This window comes from Neopelma chrysocephalum, unplaced genomic scaffold, assembly GCF_003984885.1.
Source record: "Neopelma chrysocephalum unplaced genomic scaffold, ASM398488v2 Primary Assembly neopelma1_85, whole genome shotgun sequence".
Classification (NCBI taxonomy): Eukaryota; Metazoa; Chordata; class Aves; order Passeriformes; family Pipridae; genus Neopelma; species Neopelma chrysocephalum.
In genome coordinates this window covers 4,528,185-4,544,675 of record NW_020897747.1, presented here as the reverse complement: position 1 = coordinate 4,544,675, position 16,491 = coordinate 4,528,185, and positions in this window count along the sequence as shown.

The window sequence follows — 16,491 nt, the reverse complement described above, 5'->3', positions numbered from 1 at the left end:
ATATTGAATCCAAAGAATTCCTTGGAAAAGGCTAGAAATTAAGATTAGCTCACTGCTGGATTGTGAGAACTTTAATGCATTAGTTCGTTTGTTGATTTTGTCCTATTGACCAACAGGTACATAATAAAAAAGTTAAATTGGACTAATTGCATTGCTGCTGAACTTAAACTGCAAGACAACAAAGAGAAGTTTCCCATTTAGTAAATCTGCTTAACTTCTACCATAATTGACTGACACCTGAATGACTGCAAGGCTGAGGGGGCAGTGAAGAGGCTCATACAGCCACTTCCTTTACAACTTGTCACAGAACAAACAGAGGTACTGATCAGTACTAAAATTACATCAATTATTTACCACATAGCGAACACTTCTGTACGGTATTTAACCACAGACATGTCTCTGGAAAGCCCAGTGGGCTGTAATTTAGCAAATAAACATGTGTTGCCTGCTGAATATTTGTCTGATGATCAGCTGAATATCTTGTGGTGATGAAAATTAAGTGCTTTGTGGCAGCTGGAAACTGTCACCAATATTTTACCCATTAAGAGTCCTGCAGGTAAACTGCCTGGAGGTAATACAAGAAAGGACTTGCTCTTTTATGCAAGAAGATTGTCAACCACAGGCTTCTCTTTGCTGCGCAGAAAAATAATTTCTTCCAGAATATCAAACCAAAATTATCAAGTGATAAAAAAATCCCCATGAAAAGCATTTTGTTGAGTGATGATGGACAGCAGCCTAAACTAGTACAGAAACATCTGCAAACAAGATATCAGTGACAACTAAAGACAAGCAGAAACAGGTTCATTCATCCTCTCATTTTTCCTCTCTTTTTGTGGAGGAAAACTCATTTTCCAAAATAAATATTTTACTAAAAAGCCATAGAATATTTACTAAAACACTTATTTTTTTTTTTCCTGGCAATGTTGTGCTAAAATTTCAAAGTCCATCAATATCTTGGAATTTGGCAGCATATTCCAACGGTGAAAAGCAACAGTATTAATAACAAAGTTCTTTCTTCCCCCTCCTCACCTTTGTTTTCATGCCCAGAATTAATGGCCATATATATCAAAGTCCAGCACCTGACAGCTCTGCCTCCAGAGCTTTCCCAAGGAAAAGGTACAAGCTTTATTTCTCTTACTTCAGTGTCCAGAGAATGGGGGCAGGTGGAGACACCACCTCATTACAGGGGGCATTAAGTAAGGCTGATGAGCAGGGATGGTTTGAGCTCCACACAAACAGGTGAATCATGTTTGGCAGCAGAACAGTACATCCCAGAAAAGCTCAGGAGGACCAGGGGAGTCTCCACTTTGCTCCACTCTGAAAATCAGCAGATTGGCATGTAGGCACACCTCACCTCACCCTCTTCGCAGGCCCAACCCGGGCATAAACCACCTTTCTAACTACAAACCCCCACCACTGTGGCAATTAATAAAATTAAGTTTCTGCCTTCTCATATTCCATTGATTCACTATGACCTGGCTCTAAACAGGTGGAGGAGACAATTTTCTACCTTCTTTCTGATCTTTTGCTTTTACATATATTTTGTGTCTTGTGTCACTTTTTCTGCAGTTCAGGGAGGGCAGAACGTCGCTGTTTGCATTTGCACTGTCCTGTTGAAGTACTGAAATGTGCAGTCACATGGAACTATGGAATATCTCAAGTTGGATGGGACCCATAAAGATCATAATGTTATACATAGGAGTGACTTAGGTCAGAGTTTATTATATTCATAGTGTCATATGTGAACATCTTTCTTGTCCCCTCCTCCACACAAGAGCAAAATGCTGAATCTAGAGTGAGTAGAGCAAAGTCCTCCTCCTGCACAGTTAGGATGCACCAAGCAAACAGGACTAAGTACAATGCCAGCAAGAAGCCTGTCAAAAGATCATTTATTTGTGTGTCATTTACCTAGCTAGACTCAATGGCCTGTGCTTGGGCTGTCTATTGCTGCAATATAAATTTATATATCTTTGTAAGGTAACATGACAGAAGATAACATATATGCAATTTTAAAATGACAAAACAATGAGTTTACAAACTACCAAAGAAACAGCTTCCAAAAACTGTGCTCATGCAAGATGCACATAGCAGATTCCTAAAGAGCTCAGGTGCAGACTGGTATGAAATGGTCCTGAGTACAGGCATCCTAATTAGAGGTATTCCAAGTGGATCAGATGTCCATTTAGATGCAGAGTTTTGTTCTATGTGGATGAATTGTGTTTTAAGATACTGGCTACTCCAGATGCAGATGCAACTTGTCTCTGTACCACAGTGTTAGGCACACAGTAATCCTTGCTGAGTGTTCTGACTTGTGCTATGCTACTGAAGTGAGTAACATAATGAAGTCCATAAAATAAAATGCAAAGAAGATGGTTGCAGTATTAGTCACAGTAGCAGTTTTCAATGTTCACTAATAGCTGCATTCTAGCACAGAGAGGAACATTTCCTGTTTTTAAAGCTTCACACACTTTCTACAAGAGATAGTAAGAAATAGAAATCATCCTTTAAACAGCTAACAGTGAGGATGGAGTCCACACAGATTTAGAAACACTATAGTCTTTGGGAATCGCATATAACCTGAAAATCTGACTACCTATCACAAAATGTTTATTACACACTTGTATATTAACCATAACTAACTGGGAAGCATTTATTTACAAATATGCACTATAAAATAATCACCACTTGCAACAGTATCCAATTTCTTCATCCCATAAGAGACAAGTGCTGTCCATTACACTCCTTTCTTACCTCAGCACAGCACTTTCTTGCCTCCCTAGTGAAGAAAGGCTGAGTAAAGTTCTGATAAAGTCAAGCTGATTTGTACTTATTTTTGCTCCCTTAATGAATTCCTGCTGATGCTTTGCAAGAAAAATAGATTTGACTGACAAAGGAAAACTGTATTTAAACTGAAATTACTTCCCACAGCAGATGATATGTAATTGAGATTTTCCAGGTGAAGAGTTGCATGTTTGTGTTGTATTTGAGCTTAGCAGCAACGATGATATTAACTGATCTGCTTTTCTACAGAGGTCCACAATTCATCTCCTTAATCCTACACAGCAGCTTCAGGTGAGCTTCCAGGTAACACAGCAGAAGTCCTGTCAGAGGATGTTCATAAAGTACTTCTGCTAATTTCCATAGAGAGGACACAATTTTGACAGAAGTGTCAGAGAAGGACAACTTCCAGCTTTGCTGTTTGTCCATACAGAAACACAGGGATATTTCAATCAGAAGACAAAAAAAAGTACTCTAGAGATGGTCACAAGAAGATGGCCTTTTATTTTGTGTCAGAAAATAGAAGGCAAAAGTTATTCTGTAGTGCAACTCTGCCCTGTTATAGTCTTCAATAACCACAATTACCATTGGCTTCTGCCTTTGTCTCAAAGGTCAGTTTGGATTTATTGATCTCCCAAGGATTTCAACTGTTTTCATACTTTATAGTGCCATTATCCAGGTCAAAGAGAAATCTCAGGCTATTATCTAATACAGTTGCCATACAGCTGAAAAATTACTGTACCTTGCATAAATCACAAAAGCCGTGATTTTGTGTTTTACAGGACAAATTCATTCATGGAGTAAATTAATTGATATAAGTATTTCCCGAGCTTTTTTTTTAAGTTCTTTAAGAATTTCAAGGAAGAATTTCAAGAGCAAACAAAAATGTAAATATTGGAGCCCAAATCTGGATCACTCCCTTATGTGTTGTATTGGTAAGTTTAGAATAGTCTTCCAAACCTCAATTCCAGATACTTTTTCCTAGAGAAAAGCTTGTAAGGGTGATTTTTAACAGCTTTATGTCACTGATGATATCATAACTGAAGTTAAACATCTGAGTAATGTCTATTGAGGACATTGGGAAATACCAAGCCAATGAAAGCCCTTTAGAAGCATGCAAATTTTAAAGTTCACAGTTACGGCATAAAAGAGCAAAATTATAGAGAAGAAATATTTCCTGATTTATCTCCATTTTTATTTACAACTACATGGATCAAAGCCCACTTTTCTCAGAAACGTGTGATACTGGTGATGATCACTTCTCCAACCACTGACATGTATGGGCCAGACACCCTTCCTTTCTACTCCCCACCTCCAAAGCTGCCTTCAGACTTCAATGTGAAGCTCTGACATATCAGCTCCAAAAAGTAAAAGCAATTTGCAGGTTACTGTTGGCCTGCTGAAATGTCTTTTCCGTCAGAGCTGCTATTATATTCACAAATAGAGTTGCAAAATCTCTGCTAGCTTCACATTATAGTTGGGCACTCATGTAACTAGTTCACACGGTGGCAATAATCTCAGGGAAGACCACAAGAAGAAAGAATTTATTACCATCAGTCTGAGCCTTTAATAACAAAACCCATAGATCCAATAATCTTTATGTTAGGAAGAGAGTCCTTACCCTCCACAACTCCACCCTTGTCCAGAGAGCAATTTTGTCATAAAGAGCTATTCCATAGACCTTCCAATAAAAGTCTGTCAGTCACCCATATATAGAGATCAACCAATAAATCTTCCTTTTAAACCTTGTGACTCAATTATCTGGCATCATTTTTTACCTTCAGCAACAAACAGGAGCCAATGTCTGCAGCCATTAGGAAAGTGAAACTGCTCACACCACCTTATTCCCTCTGGCAGGGCTAAGGTTTACTGCTGTTATCCTTGGGCGGGATACAGCCAAGGAAATTCACTCCAGAGCAGAAAATAAGAAGAGTGCTTGGAGGCTTCTCAGACCTAAAGACACTTTCCTGGTTCACACAGGCAAAGTCTAATGTCCTGCAATTTTATTCAGTAGTTTATGCACTTTACACTTTCACCTATTAAGCAGTGTTATGTCCTATGAAACATCCTGTCTTTTTGATAGTATAAACTCCTTCAGCATTTTTTCCTACCCTTTAGATATTAGGAAATACAACTACTTTTCAATTTTGAAATAAAAAAATAGATATTTTCCTAACCGGGAAAGTTTTGGAGGATGTTCACACAGAACCTGTTAAGCTTTAGAAAAAGCTATAGTAATGTTTAAGGTTTTTTCCCAGATCTTTAACTCATGTATACTTGTCTGACTTTATCAAAGCATTGCTGTTCTCTATATTATTGAAATACCCAGATCACAAAAAAAATGTCATTATTTTTGGCCTGACATTCACACTGGAAGGGACTGTATTGAAACTGAAGACCCTGCAGGAGAGTTAAAGGATGCAACAGATGACAGTGATCAAAATTAGAGGACAGAGTTAACTATATGGGATCATGTGTTACCTAAGCAACTCTTATGCAAACAGCAATAGATCATTTTTTCCCTATAATGTATCTCTGTATCAAGATTTATATCCAGAAGATGAACAAGTTTTGCCCTTAAGTAGTCCCTGAGTTAAAAAGAAAAAAAAAAAGTCATTTGGTTTGGGAAAAGGTCAGTACGAAATGAAAAAAGTAATTGAGCAAACAAAAATGTTGCAAGATGAAAGCTAACCACTCTTCCACAGAAGCTCTTCATGCTGTTTGCACCAACCCTGTGACAGCACAGAACTGCTTATTACTCCCTGCAACCTGAACAGAAGCCCAACAACACAGACACGAGCAGGAACAGCTGCATCAGCTGCTCTTGAACAATCTCTGTCTGGACTTGGTAAAAGGGCTATTAAAACAGTGCAGCAAGGTCTCTCTGGTCATAGAGCCACAGCCCACACTCTTTAAAGAATAAAAACCTGCAGCTTGTTATAGGCAACTGCTCAAGCTTTTGGCCACAAACTGGGGAAGAATTGAGAGGGACTTTCCCCAGCCCCTAGACTTTTGTCAATGTAAACAGCAGTCACTTAGATGCATTGTCTTAAGATGACTGGAACCAACGATCACAAGGGCTCTGTGGATGGAAAGGTAATTCACTTCTCTAATTTTAAACCCAATTTTAAATCTGGACACTGACTGCATTAGAAAAGTTTCAATGTCTGACAAGCATATGGAAACTCTCTACTGTAAAAGTGGATTCATTGAGAAAATCCTTTTGCAAGTTGTTTCCATTGAATGGGGAAAATCCATTTCAGATTTAAATTCTTCACCATATTGATGTATGGTAATCTATGCCATTTGCCATACTTGAGGTGATCTTGTAATCACATAAACATACCACTAACAGATTAGGAAACTAGAAGGTAGACAGCATCCCATTAAAACAGTGTGTTCAGGTTTGTAAGGTTGTGAGTAGGCTGGGTAAATCACTGAGGTGAATGCACTGTATAAAAACAAGTGATTATTGCGTGAGGGTGTAGCTGTCACAGTATAAAAGATGATTGAGTAAGCAGATTGAAGAGCAAAGAGCAAGAAGCTAAGAACAGTGCTAAGGAGATTACAGAAACAGCAACTGATATTCTACTGAAAGAGGTGAGTGACTTAAGACAAAACCCCCTAAAAAACTAACAGAAAAAGGGGAAAAAAAGCTGCTTGCTTTGTCCACTTCTTGGGCAAAGGTGCTTAGCTGATGTTAACAACTTCCTGTTGCCACAGAGTTAAGACTTCAATGATATTGTTGATCTCTTCTGCTCTCTCGTGTGTCACAATGTATGTTTTGATCTTTCATAGTAAGCTCATTAAAAGATGCTAGGAGAGTATTTATGTGGAGTATGTTCTCTAGACTATCTAGTTCCATTTACCACTCTTGAGTAGCAGCTACTCTATGATCACTTGATTTGTGCATTTGCACTTTAGGGGTGGAGATGGGAAAAAGAAAGGGGAATGGAGATAGAAAAAGAAAAATTCTAAATTCCTAACTTTTATGACAACTATTTGATACATGGAAATCTGTGAGATAATGAATCAATGTATACTGGTATGTATTTTTGAAGAGCATGTGGACTTACTTCAAGACTGGAAGAAAGCAAATAGCACTTCAACCCACAAGGAAAAAAGGAGGATCCCAGGAACAGCATGGATGCTATTTTTTTAAAATTATGAAGTACTACTATGGAATATAAACTATACCACTGACTACATGGAACTAAGTGAAGCCATCAGCTATACTGCCTGGATACACCTCCTCAGACAAACATCGTAGATTTGGGGTTTTTTTCCCTTGGGGTTTTTTTCTATCTTCTTTTAACAAACACAGATTGCAAAATTTGGAGATAATGAGAATGCAAGTGAGATGAAATCTATCTGGGTGTTACAGAATTGTTTCCTAATATGTCTTCTTGCAAAAACATAATAAAAAAATGTGCACCATTTTTGAATGAAATAGAAGAAAATAGGAGAGAGGCAAAGGAAAGAAAAGACAGAGTCATCATTTCCAGCACTTGGCAGAATCTCCAGAGCCCTGGGTTGTCCTCCAGCTGTGTTGGGAGGCTGAAGTCAAACACTTTCTACAGTAGTTCCTGCTCTATGGGAATATGGGACCCTCTCCTTACATTTGGTCAACAAGATGGGATCTGGATGTATTACTCTAATAGGAAATAATTAATGATGTTACTTACACCAAAGGTTTTACAACAATATGTGTACAAAATGAAGTGTGGTAAATGACTGCATGTCGGGAGGAAGTCTCGCAATGACCTGCACTACACAGCATGGACTGACACATGAGTGAGCTTGGGATCCCAGCACTCAGAAGAGGACAACAAAGGGTATTACCACAGGACAAGTCTTTTTTGTGGAGTGTATACTGCTTCCTATATTCAAGCAGTTTTTAGTCTTTACAAGGTGATTAAACAGATTAATGCCCTTCACATTTTCCTCTGTTATTCAGAATTATCTGCCAAATACTCATCTAATTAATGATCCATTTTTCACTGATGATGCTGATTTGACATTTATAGAATTCACAGCATTTATTGTATGCTCTTGCTATCAGAGGGATGGATTTCCTTACATGATATAGTCATGAGCCCAGCTTGAGTGCCACAATTGCCTCAAGGAAGGTTTTAAGTTGGATGTTACCAGTTATAAACAGAGATGTGGTATTGCAGGAATATTTTCTAGCATTTGCCTTCCTATTGCATACCTCTACTAGGAAGAACCTTCTTTGGACTGCTACACAGTGAGTCAAAATGCTGTGATTACCGTCATAGCAAATTAATTTAAAGCTACAGGCAGACTGTCAGAGAAGCTCAAAGAAGTGCTGGGGCAAACCATGCTGTGGCAGGTGTTGTGTTTGAAAGGTTAAGAAAGGAGCAGTCTGTGTGCCAAAGAGGCTTAAAAGGTACTCAAGGCAGCAAGAGCTAGTGCCTGAAGTGCCATCCCAGACATCCCAGATCGAGCCTGAAGACACTGTCTGCTTCTGACTGGTTAAAGTATTGCTCAGGTTGGCAGCAACTGCAGCAAATCATATTGCAAAACACCCTAGTCCAGCTGGAAAGAGTCAAGACATTGTGCTTCAGCATTTCAGAAAAAATCGTGCAATTCGGTTCACCTAAAAATGTTGTCTTGCTTTTTAAGGTTTGAAAGATCCTCAAAGCAAAATAGAGTCCAGCCTTCTGAAACGGCTAGAGGCAAAATCAAACTGCTTCCTAAATAGCTCTTATATCTTCTAGAAAGTACTTTCTGGACAGAAACCAGCTATTCATAAGAGAAAATGATAGACCTGACTGCAAAAAGCCTTTGACAGCAACCACCAAAAGCTCAAGAGTTCAGTACAGATGAAGAGCACTACTTGCCTGGGTTTGCTGTTAAGTGCTTACCCTTCTGTCATTTGTTATAATTAACAGACAAACAATCCCCATTCCCTCCCACTTCCTAACAGAAAATATCAACTTCATAGCAGAAGCACTGTACTCAAGATCTGGCAGAGGCACAAAGCAATCCATGTCAAAGGCAGGTCTCACCACAAGCGGATGAGAAGACACTGGAGAACCGTGTTAACACTATGTTAACTTACACAAAAAACTTACACAGAGGTATCAATTTCCCACCTCCTCCCCACCCCAAATTTTCCAGCTTGTTGTCACAAAGCCCCCTGTCATTTTAGCAACTACTGGCAGGAGCATGGGCGTGTCACAAGGATTTCAGAATTTTTTACTTTCACAGAGAGTGAGATGAGTGCAATCCGAGATGAGAGCACTGCAATAACCTGTGAGCTCAGAGGCAGAAGAAACACGTCAGAGGGTACAGAGCCCCTGACAAAATCCTCCTGACTCCTCAGAGCAATAACCTTCTCCCAAAGCACTTCTGCAGAAAAGCCTGGAAACAGAACACAGTATTTTTGCATCTACTGGAAAGCAGCAGTCAAACTGGGGTTATACCAAGGATGACAGATGCAAGTCTGAGTCACATATTAGGCAAAACCTCCTCCCATGCCAGGACTTCCCACTGAAATTGGGAAGACATTGGTCCAAGCACTGTTATCAAATAACAGAACCCCAGAATCACAAGACTTGGAGGGTGAAGCAAGCAAACCACAGAAAAATATACTCCACCTCAGGTTTTGAGCAATCTGGTACAAAAGGGATGAAACATTCTCCTGCTGAACCTGACAGGCAAAGGCATAAAAGGACTTCTTGGCATTGCAAACACGAACAGCAAAAACAAAAGCTGTGATGAAGTTACCTGAGGACGACTGGTTGGAAATATCTGACAGCAATCTGGGTGGCTGAGCCCAGCTTCTGGCTGCCATGTGGGTAGGAAGCGCTACAAGGTGCTTGAAATTCCACAACAAGCTCGAAGGTGTCTGGCACATTAACCAAAGCACTGGCAAGGTTTACCAGAGCAAGAGCTATTGCAGCACTAACAGGCAGGAGTCCTCCCTTGGCACTGAAGGGCACACTGAGACCACACTGTCACCATACCTCAGACACTACACTTTCCTCTTATTCCTCTTTATATTCTGCTGGCTCCAACTTCTTTATTTGTCACCAGATATTCATTAGATAATCCTAATTAATCAGAGCATTTTGGTTTAATTGTTTCAATGGCATCCTGAGTTTGGACTCAATTTATAATTGCAACTCAGGGCAGGTCAGATTTTACAGCTTGTTTTATATTGTTTATCACACTTCAGTTGGCAAGAAAACAACTGAGTATATTGAATGCAGTATAACAGCAATTAAGGATGAGGAAAGTACCACTAGTGAGATTGCCTCAGTGGTGCAGTTGTTCTTTTCTCTCTATCTAAGTCAGAAGTTGCATCCTGTATAATATAGGAAGGGTAGAAATTCTCTTCCTGGAGAAAAAAGTCTGGCAGATGATGATAGAGAATGAAAGCAGTACTAGTGTTTGTTTATTTGCTTGGGTTTTTCATTTGTTTAGTTTTCAAATATTTCCCTTGGTTCTACACTGAGGACTGAATGAACTCGTGCAGCCTTGTGAAGCAATGAACATGCTCCTCAGCCTGTCATCAGACACAACATGCATTTTATGCAAGATGGGTGGTTTAATTTGCTCTGAAACCAAATGCAACCAGAACAGATGAAAAAGTTCCAAATCCTCCAGCAACCTCTGTAAACAACTTCTGACACCATTCAAAGATCCAGGACAAGCAGTAGATGGCTATTGGTGCCCTCCATGTTGCTCGGGGTATAAGCAGTGTCCTGCAAAAAGGGGCCACCAATGCCTGCTCCAAACACTCACTCGCCTTTTCTTCTGCCCAAATAATCTTTGCTCTTCAAACTTTTACACAATCAATGCCCCACAAGGAGTCCAATGCCACGGGTGACAAAGGTCATGAAACTACCAGGGCAGAATAGGCTGATTCTCTGCTTACAGCCGGCATGAATGTGTTTTCTGTTCTCTTGCATTCTGTTTATTCTCTACTTTTTTCCATTTTCTGTAAATTTTTTTCATTTTTAACGAAGTTTTCAGCACTGCATTTTCTTCTTTGGACATCAGGACAAAAATCCAGCATGGTTTACTGGAACAGTGACCAAGTCTCATTTTATCTTGTTCATATGAAATATCCCACATGCTCTGAAAAAGATGTAACCCAAATAATCCATGTCTGAGCTTGCCCTGAGGAGGCAGCTGGCAAAGCATGGTCATCTGCCCCAGCTATGGCCTGAAATCTAAAAGTTTGCAACATGAGCAGTAGGTCCTCTCTAAATCATTTAGGGCTGGAACACAGGCCTTGAGGTAACTCAGCAGAATATTCACACCACCTCAGTGGATTGCTGCATAAGTTCTAACAGCATTATCAAAGGTAACTAGGTGATTGCAATTCAACCACGAGGTCATAAAAGGTGTAGAATTTAATGTGCTGCATTTTGTCTTGAATTCATTTACCATTAGAATAATTGCAAGTTTAGGTTCTCTAATCCATCCCCCACACAATCCAGAATCAGCTATGCCATACTTCTGCTGCCATCCTGCCCCAAGAAAAATCCCTGTTCTTGTTATATATTTTTTGCAGATCCTCTCTGTCCAAAACAACATAAATCCGGGAAACTGCTAGCTTAAAACACAGGAAAAGTCACATTGAACACAATGGAAATCCAAGTAAAATGTCTGCACTTAAACGCTCACCATGACAAGACTGTTTAATGATTTTCCATGACTTCCCACAGGCTAAAGTACCTTTTCACAATCATATCTGCTGTAGCTCAACAAAAAGCATCAAATGCATCCCCTTTGCAAGTCTATTGCAGTGACTACAGTGGAAATGCCATAGATGGGCATTAGAGCATGTAACACACCCATACATCACACACTGATTAACCAGGTAGACAAAGGCATTTACTCACCTCACTCCAAACCCTTATTAAACATGACCCAGGGGTTACAACTTAGCCACAGGAAGTACTGATTGCCTGAATTTGAATATTACTACCTTTTTTCTCAGTGTATTTCCCTGAACTGCAACATACACCAAATTTAGTCAAGCAAATGGCTTTTTTAAGGTCAGTAGCTTCAGCTGGCACAAAATTGAATTTGGCATTTCTTTATCTGCACAACCCTGAAAAGCCACATGTGCTATTGAAACTACCTCAATCACAGTCCCTACATTTCTGAACCTACTTTTAGGCACCAAAATACAAGTGCCTTCATTATTAATAAGTAACTTCAACAAGACAGGCTTAATTAAAATCTAAATGCACAGTTCAAAGCAATGCCTCTTTTTGTGATCTTGCACCACGGTGATGTCAAAGGCCTTCTACAATTTAACTCCAGTGGTCTGTTTCCACAGATTTCTGAAGAAATACATACAATTACTTAGGAAATTAAAGAACATGCAAGTATTGATCAGATATCATGATTCATTGGTCTTTTAAATCTATGCATCTAATGAAACCCATAGAATTAAATCACAAAAGCATTGGACACCTTCCTTCTCTCACAACAAGCCACATCTTGAACTTCTTATACTCAGTCTGGTCTTTAATTGGGACAAAACTGACTCAGACTGAAGCACAGATAAAAAGAAAAGATTTCAGAAATTACAGGCATTCTGCACTGTTCCAATAACAATGTATAAGCAGAAGATCTGCTGTATTTTAAAAGCTGGAGCTCTATATTGGTTTATAATTGCACCTCTTCAATATCAGTAGCATTATCTCATCCTGAAAGGAAGAAAGAGTCCCTGTATTAGAGTTTCTAAATTAGAGATGGACCCCAAATCTCCTCAGAATATAAGAACAAGAGCTAAACTTCAAGGCTTATCCTTTGTGTCAAGCACAGGTAAACAGGTGAGGTCCAAGACACAACACACAAAGGACTGTAACAGACATCTTAGCAAACCACTGTATTTACCACTGCAACATCAAAAGCATGGTACCTTGAAAATGAAAAAATGGAATTTTGTTGTTTCCTCAAAAGTTAAACCACCTGAAGAAATTACAGCACTGTGATAACACAGAAACAATCCAAGTGGTCTTTAAACTTCTGTCATCTAAATGTTACACGTCACATATTGCTCACTTTGAACATTAGCTCTTTTTTCTTTTATTAGTATGAAGATCCAAAGTCTAAAGTCACTAGGAAAAATTTGCTCAGTTTTTTTGCCTCCGGTTTGAATGGTCAATAGTCAAAGTCTCTGTTCATAAACTGCCATGTCTGCTTCTGTTGCCCACATCTTATCCTGGCAGTAGGGGAGGTTAAGTACAGCAAAACATTTAGATTAATATGTAAGCAGAACAACAGAGCTGACCTATGGAAACTACTGAGCAAATGAATCGAATCTTCAGTTCTTGGAACTTGCTTCAGGATTGGATTTGGAAGTCTGGAGTTGATGCAGAAGACAAGCTCTGCATGAACAAAACAACAAAATTGCGTTGAGCTTCAAAGTGTCAGAGGACCTGCAGTCCTGATAGGCAGGGCTTATTTTCATCAGGTGTTAAATACCATGAAATCTTCAGGAGTTGCTGCAAACTGGTTCTAAGCTCATTTGTATTCACCGTGTCTGCCCACTTCATGTTTCAGCGGCCTCCCCTCTGTCATTAACCTTCAGAGGAAGAAAAGATCTGTTGATTTAATCTATCTACAGACTTTCATCAGAGCCTTGCTGTCACAGCCAGGCAGAATTCATACTGGATGGTCTCCAGGGTTAAGATGCAATATATGGCATTCAGGGCTTTTAAAATAGGAATGGCATTGCTGCATTGGAGACCATGCAGAGAGAGCTTCATTAGTTTTTCATCTATGAGTGTTATCAGATTAAACAGAAGTGATCAATGCCAAATATTTTTTTGTGTCAGAGCTCAGAAGAATTAGTCTTTTGAGGACAAATTCTGATCCCAAATAGACCAATGTATATACACATTATAACATATTCCATAATTTCCAGTCAAAATCAGTAGAATTATCCATCACTTGTTATTCTTAGAGTCATCAAGTCAAGATAGAAATCAGATGCTTTTAGCTCCTGCGAAGTAGGGGGTGCCAGCTCATACTGATATGTATTTAACATTCACAGTTATCCTAAGACTCTTTTTTGTCTGGGTTTAAAACCACAGACACAGGGACACCACTCAAGCTTTGCATGAAGAGAAGAGAATGCAGGATTGTCAATGGCAACACAGAAACAGCAAATTCACTTGAATCTTTCAGTTTTATGCAGCAGCCATATCCAGTAACAACACTAGTGTGCAGCCGTTCTTGGGCACCACAGCACAACTGCAAATATTCAGATGTGCATTTTCCTTAATTGGTCAAAGCAGTTTAACTACACACCCACCCTTTTTATACAAATGCTTTAACACAGTAAGAGTGACTTATAATATCCTGTCACCAAATTTTACTACTGTAAGGGTAATTATTTAGGCTAAAGGGTTAGAGTTTGTTTTGTGTTTATCATTCAACAGCCTATTGCATTTGAGTAAATTGCACAAGACCAATAAAAAAAAATTCTTATATATTACCTAGAAGTGATTAAATTGCAGCTTTGTATGGTAATGACCTTTAGCTCCACTCTTTCTCAGCTCAGACTGGTTGCACAACCTCAGCAAGAATCACTTTAAATCAGCATTCAGGGATACCCCACAGTTACATGTTCATTGGCAGGTATCTAAAATATGCCTCTGGATCCTGTTTTCAATAGTGGAGCTGGAAGAAACACTCCATTCAATTTCTTTTGCTTCCTTTTGGTGCCTTGCTTCATCATTCAAGTGTCACCTGAATTGCACAAGGGGCAAATGATTACATTTGAAAGATGTGTTAATCTGATCCTTTAGATAGCACTGAAGATGGATCTAAACAGAGAAGGGAAACTATTGAGCTTTCTATCACCTACAAAAACTAGCAAAGGAAAAATTTTTTTCTTACTTGCATGAAAACCCCATGCATGCAGACACTTCTGTCAAAAAGTAATAGTTTGAATAAATATTTTGAGACATAACCTGCTCAGACACTTCAAAAATGACTAGTCTGATACAATTCATAGAGCCCCTGCTAACCTACAGAGAATTCACCATATCATTTGCCATCCATTTTCTTCATAATTAAGTCTTGAGGGGAAAAATTACCATTTTCATGAACTGAAACAAATTTTTTTCCAATCTTTTGGAAGAAACCTATGTGTGTAGGTCTGCCTTGAGCTCCTCTTTTTCAGAGTTGGGACACAGGTGATGCTTCCACAGCTGATCTAGGCTATTTTATGTCATTGGTCGTGTGCTTTGGTCACTGAGATCACAAACTACAGCATCACTTGTTCAGAAACAAGGAATACAGATAATGTACACAGACAGGCCTCCACTACAGAACATAAGCCCACATGTCTTTTAGGGCTTGTGAACATGTGTTCTCACACCTGCTTTCAAAACAAGTTGATAAAAGGTTACCCACCATTAGCAATTCAGCAGGACTTCTGATCAAGTGCCCAGCCTGCCAGACTCAGGGACAACACACTCACTGCTCCAAGTGGGTCAGGTCTCCCAGAACAGTTTTTAACTGTGAACTAATCAATAGTCTTCATTCATCAGGAAGAAACTATATAGGTGAGAGGTGACAAAACACCACAACTTGGATTAATTTGCTGTTCAAAAGAGGTAAAATGCCATGTATTTCACGTACCAGGGAGCAAGGGTGGAGAAGGAAACACAGTCACACCTACATATACAGCTAGCTCAGGTAATTGGCTTTGTTCCCTCCAAAAGTGACTCTGCTCCACTTCCCCGCCTTCCCCCCGCCCCCCCCACTGGCATATAAAATGCATTCAGGAGCCAAAACTATGGATAGTGTCAGTCACTTTAGCCCTTTTGAGATGAGGCAATATTCACTTAGGCTGAACGGGGACCTGCCCAACTACTAATTATTAGTATCTGTTGCATACCTCATAACAGCATTGACTCAACTGCTTTGTTTCCCATATGCAAGATGAACCACAGATAGAAGTCGAGAGACTTGCACACTGGTATCATCTCTTTACACCAAGTTTGGAACCATCTCATTCATTTTCTTTCATCCTCTTTAAACTGACATTTTCTAAAAACTTAAAGGAGGTTGCCATCAGAAGGTCTAGCATGAGAATTTGTGTTGGCACAGGTGCTTCAATTTTTATTCATATCCACTGATACAGGCAGGTTCCCCAGCCCAATTAAGAATACTTAAGGTCTTAAGTGAAAAGTGTTAGTATTGGTTTACTCTTCACACAGGAGTCAAATTCCAGCACCAGACAAACCAGATCTGGATGAACAAAAGCTTCATGATCTTGACCAGTCCTGACACTATAAGTGAGTGCTGAAAGGACTTTGCTATTTAGCATTATCTCTTGGATCATGAGGAGAAAACATCTTCCAAAGATCACATCCACAGCCTTTGGAAGTGAAGCCAGGAAGCTCCACCTGCCAGCCCAGCCTGCATTCCTCACCTCACAGATGAGTCTTTCTCAAGCACCATTAAGCATAGCTGCTCTCTTATTCCCATTTCAGAGATGGAGGAAGGCAAAAAAAAAAAAAAGAAAACCAAACCAAAAAACACACAGTTGCTAAATCAACACAAGAAATCTCTCACAAAACAGGCTTGGCCAACTTGCTAGTCCAGCAAGTGCAATACCTTTTGCACAATTTCAAAAGAGAAGGTGCATCATGGTAAAATGACCAAGCCCCCATACATCCCATCTGTGCTGAGAACCCCTACCATAAA